At 42.1% G+C, this 12,479-nt stretch overlaps 1 long non-coding RNA gene across 3 annotated transcripts in view; it reads right to left on the bottom strand.

The window, feature by feature from the left end:
* Positions 1 to 12,479, bottom strand: part of LOC112424029 (uncharacterized) — a 46,446-nt gene that overhangs the window by 24,304 nt on the left and 9,663 nt on the right. The gene's annotated exons all lie outside the window — the stretch shown is intronic.

The following is a 12,479-nucleotide window of genomic DNA, read 5'->3' as shown; positions in this document are numbered from 1 at the left end:
CAAAAAATGTTTCATTTTTCCTCTGATTGTTCCTGGATTTGTTCTCTTTTCTTTGGTGGAAAATGATGATGCTACCTACAATTAGATCTGCCTGACTCTGAGTGGTGTTGCAAAACTCTGTTAGCTATTTATTTGGATTCTTGAGGCCCTAGGAGCCTGTGGTCCTGTTGGTGTGAATTGTATTAGGAAGAGGGGAGAGATAAAAGATGGAAATGGAGATCTGTCTATCTATCTATCTATCTATCTATCTATCTATTATTATTATTATCTATCTATTATTATTATTATTATCTATCTATCTATCTATCTATGTATCTATCATCATCTATCTGCAAGGAGAAAGAGAGACTGAAGAGAATGCAGGGTGATAGAAAGGGAAGTAGAAAAGGGATTGAAATCATTGTTAAAAGGAATGAGAAGGTACAGCTTTACCAGTCTACAACATAATTCCATTTTGGTCAGGTAATCACCATGCTGACACCAGGCTACAATTTCTCTCCTGAAGCACAAAAGGAAATGAAGGCTTGACAAGCACTGCAAGGCTGTGAGTTAGGAAATGGGAAACAAGATGCTTCTGCTGCTGTTGGAGCCTTGAGTTGTTCCTGCAATGTGATTGTGGCATCCCCTGAGAACAAGGCATGCTGCAGAACTGCACAGTCTAGGTGCCCGTATTTCAGCTGGCAAAGCTCCCACCTCTGCCTCAGACTCCTTGCCCTGCCACGCAGGCTCCAGACAGTGACACTAAAACACTGCTTTATATGGTAGTTTGTCTGAAAAATAGTTTTAGAACTGTACCAGCTTTATGGCTCAGCAATTGGAGCATTTAGCCAAAATTTGGAACTCAGTCATTAAGAGACCTGCTAGGGAAAAAAATGACAGTAAAATCAAATTTCAAATCAGCATCACTTACCATATGGGAAATTGCAAATTCAGCAAAAGGGAAAGCAATGCTGAAATTCACCTTCAAAGCTAAATATTGTTCCTTAGACCAATGTCAACCTCGAATTCATTTGAATTTCCTTTATGTCTGGTTACAACTGAAGTGAAATAATTAGCAATAGGCTTGTTAGATTTTTCTTTCCTTATGGAATTTTTTTTTTTTTTTCTCAGAGAGTCAGTGATCACTTACGAGGTCATATTTGTCACAGGAATGGCAAAGACTAAAGTGATTCCCAACATTTTTTAGCATGAGCCACCTTTTTTGTTTTCCTAGCAAGTTTAACTTTATTGAGTTTAACTTCATGAAATTAGCATACTAATTAATTTTAATTACTACAGTTAACCCAGTGTAAATACATGTTTATTTAATATGCCATTAATTTAAACACAGCTTTTATGAGACATAATTTTATATATCACGAAGTGCAGTTACTATGAAGAATGGCTTTAGAGTTAGTTTGAGTTACTTCTGACTAAAGCCACAGCCAGGTGTGGCCTAAAAAATCAGATTTGCCTTGGCCCTGTTTCCTCTGTTCCTTTTATCCAGTTGTCCTCTATTCCTTTTATACCAGGACATTTGCTGATCTTTCATGTTATGCCTTATCACATCATATCTAGAGTGGCCCTTTCTTAACAGCAAACCTTTGAGACATCCCCACACGTAATAGTTACTGGAATTACTTGTTGACTGAGGAAATGCATATATGTATACAACTACTGTGAAGTCAGGAATGCTTTTCTTTCTGTTTTGTTTTGTTTTGTTTGTTTGTTTTTTGAGACGGAGTCTCGGTCTGTGGCCCAGACTGGAGTGCAGTGGCGCGATATTGGCTCACTGCAACCTCTGCCTCCCGGGTTCAAGCGATTCTCCTGCCTCAGCCTCCCGATTAACTACAGACGCCGGCCACCATGCCCGGCTAATTTTGTAATTTTAGTAGAGGTGGGGTTTCACCGTGTTGGCCAGGATGGTCCCCATTTCCTGACCTCGTGATCCACCCACCTCTGGCCTCCCAAAGTGCTGGGATTACAGGAGTGAGCCACCGCGCTGACCCTCGTGTGTTTGTTTGAGACGGAGTTTCACTCTTTTGCCCAGGCAGGAGTGAAGACGTGCGATCTCGGCTTATTGCAACCTCCCCACCTCCCTGCACCGCACCCTCCCCACTGCCCCCGCCCTTCAAGAGATTCTCCAGCCTCAGCCTCAGCCTCGAGAGTAGCTGGGATTATAGGTGCCCACCACCACGCCCGACTAATTTTTGTATTTTTAGTAGAGAAAAGCCCCGTAGGCTTTGTTCTCTTTAGAGAAAGGGTTTCGCCATTTTGACCAGGCTGGTCTCGAACTCCTGACCTCAGATGATCCACCCGCCTCGGCCTCCCAAAGTGCTGGGATTACAGGTATGAGCCACTGCACACGTCCTAGGAATGCTTTCCTTGATCACAACAATAATACATATTTAAAAGTAGTGAGAAATATATGGGTAAGATATATCGCTCAGCCTAATGATAATGATTGGGGAGCATGTAGATTCACAAAACACTTTATGGTAATGCCAGGTCCCAGAAGGTAACCACTCCTGCAGGAGTTTGAGGAAGAAGAGCAGTCTTGGCTGCATGCCTAGGGAAGATTCCACTGGTGAAACTGCTTTTGAACTTGGTATTGTCAGCTCTCTCTGTTCCTAAACTTTTCAGCATAAGAATGTACCGGAACAGCCGGTCACTGTGGCTCACGGCTGTAATCCCAGCACTTTGGGAGGCTGTGGCCCGTGGATCGCCAGAGGTCAGGAAATCGAGAACATCCTGGCCAACAGGGTGAAACCCGTTTCTACTAAACAAACAAAAAATTAGCCGGGCGTGATGGCGGGCGCCTGTGGTCCCAGCTACTCGGGAAGCTGAGGCAGGAGAATGGCGGGAACCCGGGAGGCGGAGCTCGAAGTGAGCCGAGATCATGCCACTGCACTCCAGCCTGGGCAACAGAGGGAGACTCCATCTCAAAAAAAATAAATTGGCGGGGTGTGGTGGCGGGCACCTTTAATCCCAGCTACTCGGGAGGCTGAGGCAGGAGAATCCCTTGAATCTAGGAGGCAGAAAGAAAACAAAACAAAACAAAAACCAAAAAACAATGTATCTGAAGGCCTCACACTGTCAGATTGCCAGGCAGTGACTAGAAGCTGGTGCGGCTCTCAGTATAACTGCTACTGGGAAAAGAATGGTTGTTCTACTGGTTAAATGTGACTCTAGTTGGTATTTGAATTTGAGGGACATAGGAACATCTCCCTCAGGAATTCTTCCTAAACGTATTTCCTCCCCACTAGCCTCCCCGCACAGGCTTTCTCCTCTTTAAGGCAGACCTCATCCCCCAGTTGTATTATGAGCTCTCTAGAGGCCAGAGCAGGACCTTTCTGCACGAAGAAAGTCTTAGGAAGTTGAAAGTGGTTAGAAGGAAGCACAGTCATTTCCCACCCACCCCATTCCTTTCAAGGGCAAAAACAACAATTACTTTTGCACCAAACTAACATTTATATTTAGCCTAATGGAAAGATCTAGTTAGATATATATAGAAAATGTGTTGCTCAGAATAAGATGGAACTCTTTGAGTCTAGATAACCGTGGATGCCTTGGAGTCACTGAGGATCTTCCGGCATCCAAGCCTGCTCCATGTGATACTGTTGGTTGGTATATGGTTGACTCAATGGAACTGTTTCAATTTCTTGCCTTGGAAATAGAAATTTGGACCTGAGAGGCAGAGAGTCTGGGAGTTTTCAGAGCTGAGTCACATCGATGGCAGCTTTCTAAAGAAGAGGATCATGTACTTTAATTCATCCCTCAGTTCCATGGGCTACTCCAGTATCTTTCCAATGACATCTCACTCCTTTTTTCTTTAAGTTAGCCAGATGTGGGTTCTGTTATTTGTAACTCCCCCCAAAACCTTAATTATTATGTAAGTCTTTAGGACAGGGGAGTGGACTATCCTCTTTTGGACTGTAAATCAAATCCACTGAGAATTTTAAGGATTCTTAAAAATAAGAGTTGCAGCCCACATATGCCTTAGGAGGTTGTGGGATTTGGACTATCCCAGTGAGAATCTGAATAAATAGTTTCACAGTCTAAGACCAACCTTGTATTTTCTTCGAGGTGGTTGGGGAATAGCTGTGCTTTCTTCTAACCACTCCCAACTTCCATAAGACTTTCTTCTGTGCAGATAGGTCCTACTCTGTCCTTGTAGAGAGCTTATTTAACGACTTGGCATCATGAAACTTCACCAGGCTTATCTGGCTTAATGCCACTTTTATAGCGAGACAGTGCTTCTTGTTTCCTCCCTTAACCATCAGGGCTGGTTTTAGGAGGAATGAGTAAACAAAAGAAATAAGTGCTCTATTTAAAACACTAATTTTATGTTGGTAAATGTCAGACATTTTTTAAAAATTGTTTTAAGTGTATAGTTGCCAGGCATGTTGGCTCGTGCCTGTAATCCTAGCAATTTGGGAGGCCTAGGTGAGAGGATTGCTTGAACTCAGGAGTTCGAGACCATCCTGGACAACATAGCAAAATCCTGTCTATATAAAAAATAAAAAAATTAGCCAGGTGTGGTGGCGCATGCCTGCGGTCCCAGCTACTCAAGAGGCTGAGGTAGGAGGATCGCTTGAGCCTGGGAGGTGGAGGTTGCAGTGAGCTGAGATCACGCCATTGCACTCTAACCTAGGTGACAGAGTGAGACCCTGTCTCACAAAGGAAGTGTATAGTTGCAAGTATATTTTAATGATACCTATATAGTAAAAATTTTGGAAAAGTATTTATGTAAGAAAACTTGAAATAGATGACAGTGCTAATAGCCATTATGAAGAACTAGTGATGCTATCGGTGCTCTCTTCTCCACCATTTGCTGTTTTCCATACTTTCATAATGTGGTGTCATTATGCCTATAGGAATTTTTGAAAGCATAGGATTCAGGGGAAAAAAACACTTTATGATTAAAAATCATATTTTTTTGATTAAAAAATCAGAGAAGAAGCAGCAGGCGTAGGGGTGGGATAAGGAGAGAGAGAGAGAAAAGGAGAAAAGTGGAATTAGATATTCTCAAGTATTGTCAGATTGTCACAGAAAAAAAAAAAAAAAACCCTGGTATAACTGTCTTGAAAAATTTTAAACTTTGACATTTTTGTCTTGAAGTAGTAGAGGATTTTTGTACTTATTCTCAGTTTATGAATGAGTGGTGTTTGTGCCAGCATCTTAAACAATGGAATAAAAGCGAATGTATTCTTTTTCTCTTCAGTGTAACTGTTTGAAATGCCGGATACCTTCAGGGATGAAGCAGCTGCTTCTCAGAGAACTGCTCCCGCTTTAAGGTTGCAGGGTTATTTGGCAGAGTTGCCCACTTTCTCTATTTGTCTAAGACAGAATTAGGTCACACAGACAACAAAGACATATAAGCGAAACCCCCTTCTAGGTTCAAAAGGAAGTGACAAAAAATTGGTATAAATAAGAAACCTCTTTTTAAGCACATTAAAGTCTCCCTTTTTCAACTTTTTTTTTTTTTTTTTGGGCACAGTCTTGCTGTGTCACCCAGGCTAGAGTGTAGTAGTATAATCTCGGCTCACTACAACCTTCACCCCCTAGGTTCAAGCAATTCTCCTGCCTCAGTCTCCTGAGTAGCTGGGATTACAGGAGTGCACCACCACACCCGGCTAATTTTTGTATTTTTAGTAGAGACAGGGTTTCACCATGTTACCCAGGCTGATCTCGAATTCCTGACCACAGGTGATCCACCCACCTCGGTCCCCCAAAGTGCTGGGATTACAGGCATAAGCCACCGTGCCCAGCTCTGTTTTAGACTTTTAATGTAAATATATTGTCTCGGGAAATGTTTTAATTAGAAATTTAAAAAATATTCAACACATATAATGTACCACGGTTGTTATATATTTTGTCGACTAAACCAATACCTTCCTTGACATGATGTGCACAGGTATTCACATATCAATTGCAAAAGGACTTCATTCAAAGCATACAAGAAACAATCAGGTTAATTCAATAAGAGTTGGAGCTGGATTGGCTTTTACAAATTATCTCGACCAGCGCCTTCCAGTACAACTTTTTGAGATGATGGACATGCTCTACCTCTGTATTGCCAATGCAATAGCCACTAGCTTCATGTAAGTAGTTGAAATGTAGCTGGTGTGACTGAGGAACTAAATGTTTAATTTAACTTAATTTCCGTTAAGTAGCCACACATGGCCAGTGCTGTGTTGACAGCACAGATCTAGACCATCATGTTTATTTGGCAGATAAGGAAGTCAAGAGAGAGACTGAGAAGCCCAAGACAGCAGTCCAATATAGCATTAATAGTTTCGACTAATTTTCGTGAAGGAGAGATTAGGGAAAATAAGGAAGACAAATAAATTGGTACATTAGTGTTCTTTTTTGTTTGTTTGTTTGTTTTTGAGAAGGAGTTTTGCTCTTGTTGCCCAGGCTGAAGTGCAATGGCGTGCTCTTGGCTCACCGTAACCTCCGTCTCCCAGGTTCAAGTGATTCTCCTGCCTCAGCCTCCCTAGTAGCTGGGATTACAGGCACACACCACCACGCCCGGCTAATTTTTATACTTTTAGTACAGACGGTTTTTCTCCATGTTGGTCAGGCTGGTCTCAAACTCCTAACCTCAGGTGATCCACCTGCCTCAGCCTCACAAAGTGCTAGGATTACAGGCGTGAGCCACCGCGCCCGGCCGACGGGTACGTTAGTGTTCTGAGACTGTTCCCTTATTCAACTTTTATTTTAAATCCCTTGAAATGCCTGGAAACCACCCACCTGGTAGGGGTGATGTGTAAGATGTGTAAGATTACCCAAATTGATTTCACCCCTCAAATCCACTCTGACTCTTACACTAATACATTTAGAAAGCACTTCATAGTTTTCAAATCATGTTCATCTATACAGTTTTCTCACATTTGCTCTTTTCAACATCCACGTCATGTTGGAAGACAAAATATCATTCCTACCCTACGTCTGAGGTTCCGACAGGCCAAATGAGTAGCACAGGCTCATGTGACTAGCAAGTGCAGCTGCTGGGGAAGGTTTTGACTCTTAGTTCAGCCTCTTTCTGTTACACCCGGCTGCCCTTTATCTAAGTCCCCGAGAAGTGTTAAGACTTGGGAACCTGCCTTAGTATTAGGGTCAAATTAGGAAAGCCCCACAGAGCAGAAGCATCCTCCACAAAACATCCTCTGGCAGACGTCTAGTGGGAGTACAAACTCTAGAATCAAGGAGATATGGGATTGGTAACAGTCTGTCGAACGTACTACAAGTATAGTTTGGGCAAGTTACTCAGCCTCTTTTAAACATCATTTTCTTTGTTGGTAAAATGAGGATAATAATGGTACCTAAAAGACTTCTTGTGCAGATTAAATTAAATAATTCAAGTAAAGTGCTTTGTGCAGTACTTGTTAGCTATAATTATAAATATTAATATAGCAAGAATTAAGTTATGTTTTGATTGCTTCCTGGGCCTATTTCTAGATTCAGAACCAGGAAACAGCAACTTTGGTCTTGGCACGCTTTAGAACGCTGCTGAATCTTTTAGCCTTGTCACCAAATTCTTTCCTTCCTCTACAGTTCCCTATTCTCTTTCTCGCACTACCATACCATCAAGAAAATAGAACTGAGTTTCCACCTCGGAAATCTCTCTTTCATTGCTGTCAACTTTGTGGGGCTCCAGGGGAAAGAGTGAGGCACGTGGGCTTTTAGAGCCATTGATAGGCCTCCTGATGTCCATAGCATCGTGGGAACAACAGTATAAAGCTGCATGCCCAGTTCAAAGGAGTGTATTTTGAAAGTTTTCTAAAATTAAACCTTTTCTCTCCATGAAAAGATTTTTTTTTCTCACAGTCCTCCGACCCTTATCGCTATAAAAATTGAGCCACTTTTCTGGCTATGTCATGCCCAGGGTCAGGTTCCAGCCCCAGCTGAGGGCTGAGGGGAGTGGGTGGACCTGGGGCAGGGAGCTGGAAGAACACTCAAGAGACAGCAGGTAGATGAGACATGGCTTTATTCAGCAGCAGTTTTCATTAACGGCTTTCTCACACTAGGTCTCTCACGCTGTCCACCCTGTCTCAGTTGCTTAGTTCAGCAGCTCCCACACACACAGCAGCACAGCCGGCTCTCCCTTGCCTTCAGGGTCAGCAGCTTAACTCTTTCTCTATCTGGGCACAAGTGAGCTGAGCTGTGTCCTGGCTCCCTCCTGTCTATCTACAAACACAGACCCCTCTGGCTCTCTCTCTCTTTCTCTGGGTGCCAGCGCACCTGTACAGTATCAGCAGGGCAATTACACCTTTTGCAAACAATACTGGCTTAGAGCAAGGGATGGCCTTCCCATGTTATGGCTACATGGCTGTGATAACAAGTGGAGTTATACGTCTGCGCTCTAAACTCGCAAGTCACACAGTATGTAAACATCCTACCTTGGCCTATCCTTGAACAAACCGCAGCCATGTTCCTTACAGGGTATTATTAAAAAGTCAAAAAATAACAGATGCTGGTGAGGTTGCAGAGAAAAAAAACTTACATGCTATTGGTGGGAATGTAAATTAGTTCAGCCATTGTGGAAGACAGTGTGGCAATTCCTCAGAGACCTAAAAACAGAAATACCATTCTACCCAGCAATCCCATTAACAGGAACACACCCAAAGGAATATAAATCATTCTATCATAAAGACATGTGCACATGTATGTTCATTGCAGCACTATTCACAAGAAAAAGACATATATTCAACCTAAATGCCCATCAATAGTAGATTGGATAAAGAAAATGTGGTACATATACATCATGGAATACTATGCAGCTATAAAAAGAACAAGATTATGTCCTTTGCAGGAACATGGATGGAGCTGGAGGCCTTTATCCTTAGCAAACTAAAGCAGGAACAGAAAACCAAATACTGCATGTTCTCACTTGTAAGTGGGAGCTAAATGATGAGAACACATGGACACACAGAGGGGAACAATAGACATTGGGACCTATTGGAGGGTGGAGGGTGGGAGGAGGGAGAGGATAATGAAAAATAACTAATGGGCACTAGGCTTAATAATTGGGTGACAAAATAGTCTGCACAACAAATCCCCCTGGCACAAGCATACTTCTGAACTTAAAAATAAAAATTTTTAAAAAATTGAGCCATTTTCAAAATGGATGGGAGAAATTAGCCTGAACATAAAGGCTGTCTCTAATTCAGAAGTTGTATCCAATAAGCTTCTCTTCTCCTTCTCTAGCCGTCCTGTGACCTACAGCTCTTCCATAAGCTTTGGAATGTTCATGATGGATCCAAGAAATCTTGGTATCAAGGGTATCATTTGGATCCATATGTTTTCTCCCTAATGGTCAAGCCCTAGTATGAGAGAAAAACACCAAAATCACATAAATCCTATACATGACATAGAAGAAAATCGAAGGCATTATTCTAAGTTAAAATAGAATGCAAATGATAACCTGTTACCCTATCCGGTGAGACAAAATACACAACACTGGAAAACTGTAAAAGTACCATCCAGGGAAATAAATCTCTGCTCTGTAATTTGGGTGAGCATAGCTCATCCTAAATCCATTAATTACCATCCTTTTAAAAGCACTCCAAATCAATATGTTCTCCCCTTGGAGATTATTCAGATGAGCAGAACGGTTGTAAAATACTTCTTTGGCTAATATGGATGGTGACCAGAGAAGGCTGTAGTATCATTAGGGCCCCAATCGCAACAGAACATAACAAATACTTCATAATTACTGTGATGAATGGAATGCTATCTTCTCCATTCTGATCAGAGATTGTATTTTTGTTCTTGTTAAAAATTTGTATCACCGCAGGAGTGTGAATAGATAACCTGTAAAGCGATTTTAGCAATCTGGAAAAAATATGGTTAAAGCCTGGCACTGACATAACTAAGACCACAGTTTTCATCTCCACATGGGCCAATTAAATAAAAAGTCTACTTCACATTTATAGACTGGGCCCCCAACTGGGACCAGGCTTTTAAGCATTGTGCATCACAGGACATAAAACGCTGGGGCTACAGAATGTTTATGGTTCATACTGCCTGTCACAATTACTGGAAGAAGCAACACGAAGACCTTGGACTTATATTGGAAGGACAGTCCATTATTAATATGGCGAGAAAGCTCTAGATCTAGGTTTAAGCTTTTGTGGCTCTCTCACCGATTGTTGACCTTGAGCCTGTGAACTATGGTTCTGCCGTGAGGAAGACAGACATAATAATAGCTTTTCTTCTGTTATCACAAGGTAATTGTGGGAAACACACAAAAGAATGAATGAGAAATCTTGTTGTAATGGTAAAGTGCTTAGACAAGTAGAAGATACTATTAATATTTATAGCTTAAATGCTGAGATTTAAAAAAAATAGTTACTGTTGTGTGTTTGTTGTGTCTTCCCCCTGGGGTAGCTTTAAAAAATGTGGCCTGCATTTCTATTAGGATGGCATGTAGACCTCCACTTCATCAAAGTCAGGAAGAAACTTTCGTAAATTCTTCTTCCTTACTGAAATAGAAATCCCTATGTCTCCAGTGGCACGCTATCATCACAAAATACTGTTAGGATAAATGGCCATGAAGCAAAGTTGATAGCCACTTCATAATTATCCTTCCACACAAATTACATTAAAAACAACATTGTGTAACACCTGTAAGAAAGGCTACCTTCTAGAGAAGTTATTTTTAGTTGAGAGGGTGGAAAGGAAAAAGACAATGCCAGTGCCTCCTGATGAGCTGTAAAACACCCACAAAAAACAGGGGTGAGGCCGGACATCGTGGTTCATGCCTGTAATCCCAGCACTTTGGGAGGCCGAGGCGGGTGAATCACCTGAGGTCAAAAGTTTGAGACCAGCCTGGCCAACATGGTGAAACCCTGTCTTTACTAAAAATACAAAAATTAGTCAGGTGTGGATGCCTGTAGTCCCAGCTACTCTGGAGGCTGAGACAGGAGAATCACTTGAACCTGGGGGGTGGAGGTTGCAGTGAGCTGAGAATGCGCCACTGCACTCCAGCCTGGGCAACAGAGTGAGACTCCATCTCAAACAACAACAACAACAATAAAAAACAAAACCCAAAAAACCAGGGGCGAGCATTGCTTTGCTTTCTGTTTCACACCCACCCCTGAGTTGTAAATATTAAAATCACAAACACAGAAATGCTCTTAATTTTATTTTATCTCCTTCCATTAAATTAAGCTTTAGTCAGAAAGTCACACAAGATCTCAGATATTGCCTCTAAAAAATTAAGTGGGGTGCAGAGAGAAGCACTTCAGTTAGAGTGACCTGGGGGATGGAGGGTCGGGGTTGGGGGGTGTCTTCCTGGATCTATACCTTAAATGTTGGCACTGTTGAAATCTTCAACAATTTAAATACTGAGGGGAAAATGCCATATGTAGTGAGAAATAAAGGGTATAAAACACCTGGACCAGAAAACAGAAAAAGGAGAGAAATCTCAGTCAACTGGGACAGTTAGTTCAAAATCAGGCTGGGTTGGTGCTAAGCCACAAAGCCTAGCCTTGCAAAGCCTTTACATCTTTGCAGGGCTCCTGGGTACCAAGTTGGAGGATCAACCTCCAGGCCATAGGAAGTTCTGCTCTGGGGAGGAGAATCAGATAAGCGAGGCCAAGTAGAAAGATAGCTTTCTACTCCTCTAAGGATCCATGCCAAATATATTCTCCTCCGGCCTTTAAACAGAAAAATCTCGAGTTTCTTGAAATAAAACGCACAGTCACTGCACAAACTGCTGATATGAGGAAAAGAACAGGAGTAGTGTTTTTGCTGAGGGAGGCTGTCCTCCTTTGGGGAAAACTTCGATTTTGATTCATTTCTCACGAGAGGAAGAGAAGGACACTGCCTATGTTTTGTTTCTAGATTCTGTGCTCATTAGCTCTCTGATAGCTTTCACTCAAACATGGACCTAGCCCCTAGAGCCTGGGGAAACATAAAGAAAGAGAATCTCAATACAGTATATTTATTTATTTTGGTTTTTGCTTTTACTTTTATTTTCTGAGAAGGAGTCTTGCTCTGTTGCCCAGGCTGGTGTGCAGTGGCACAATCTTGGCTCACTGTAACCTCCCCCTCCCGGGCTCAAGTGAACCTCCCACCTCAGCCTCCTGAGTAGCTGGGACTACAGGCACACGCCACCACACTTGGCTAATTTTTTGTATTTTGGTAGAGACAGGGATTTGCCATGTTGCTCAGGCTGGTCTCAAACTCCTGAGGTCAAGCGATCCACCTGCCTCGGCCTCTCAGAATGTTGGAATTACAGGCATAAGCCACAGCATCAGGCCTGAGAATCTCAACATATTTTAAATAAGGTTATTTTACTTGGGGTGGGTATTGAACATATTAATAGAGAAGCACGTATGTATATACAAATATATACGCATACGTAGGAAAATACATATATGGGATGCATGCAAATGTCTGCTAACACCAAATGCCCTTCAAACGCCAGGAAACTATCACATGAATGAAAGAAAAGAGGTGGGAACAAGTGTTGGTTTGGGCTAGATTTT

The sequence above is a fragment of the Macaca nemestrina genome, chromosome 3 (genome assembly GCF_043159975.1).
Source record: "Macaca nemestrina isolate mMacNem1 chromosome 3, mMacNem.hap1, whole genome shotgun sequence".
Lineage (NCBI taxonomy): Eukaryota > Metazoa > Chordata > Mammalia > Primates > Cercopithecidae > Macaca > Macaca nemestrina.
This window is presented reverse-complemented; position numbering and strand designations above follow the sequence as displayed.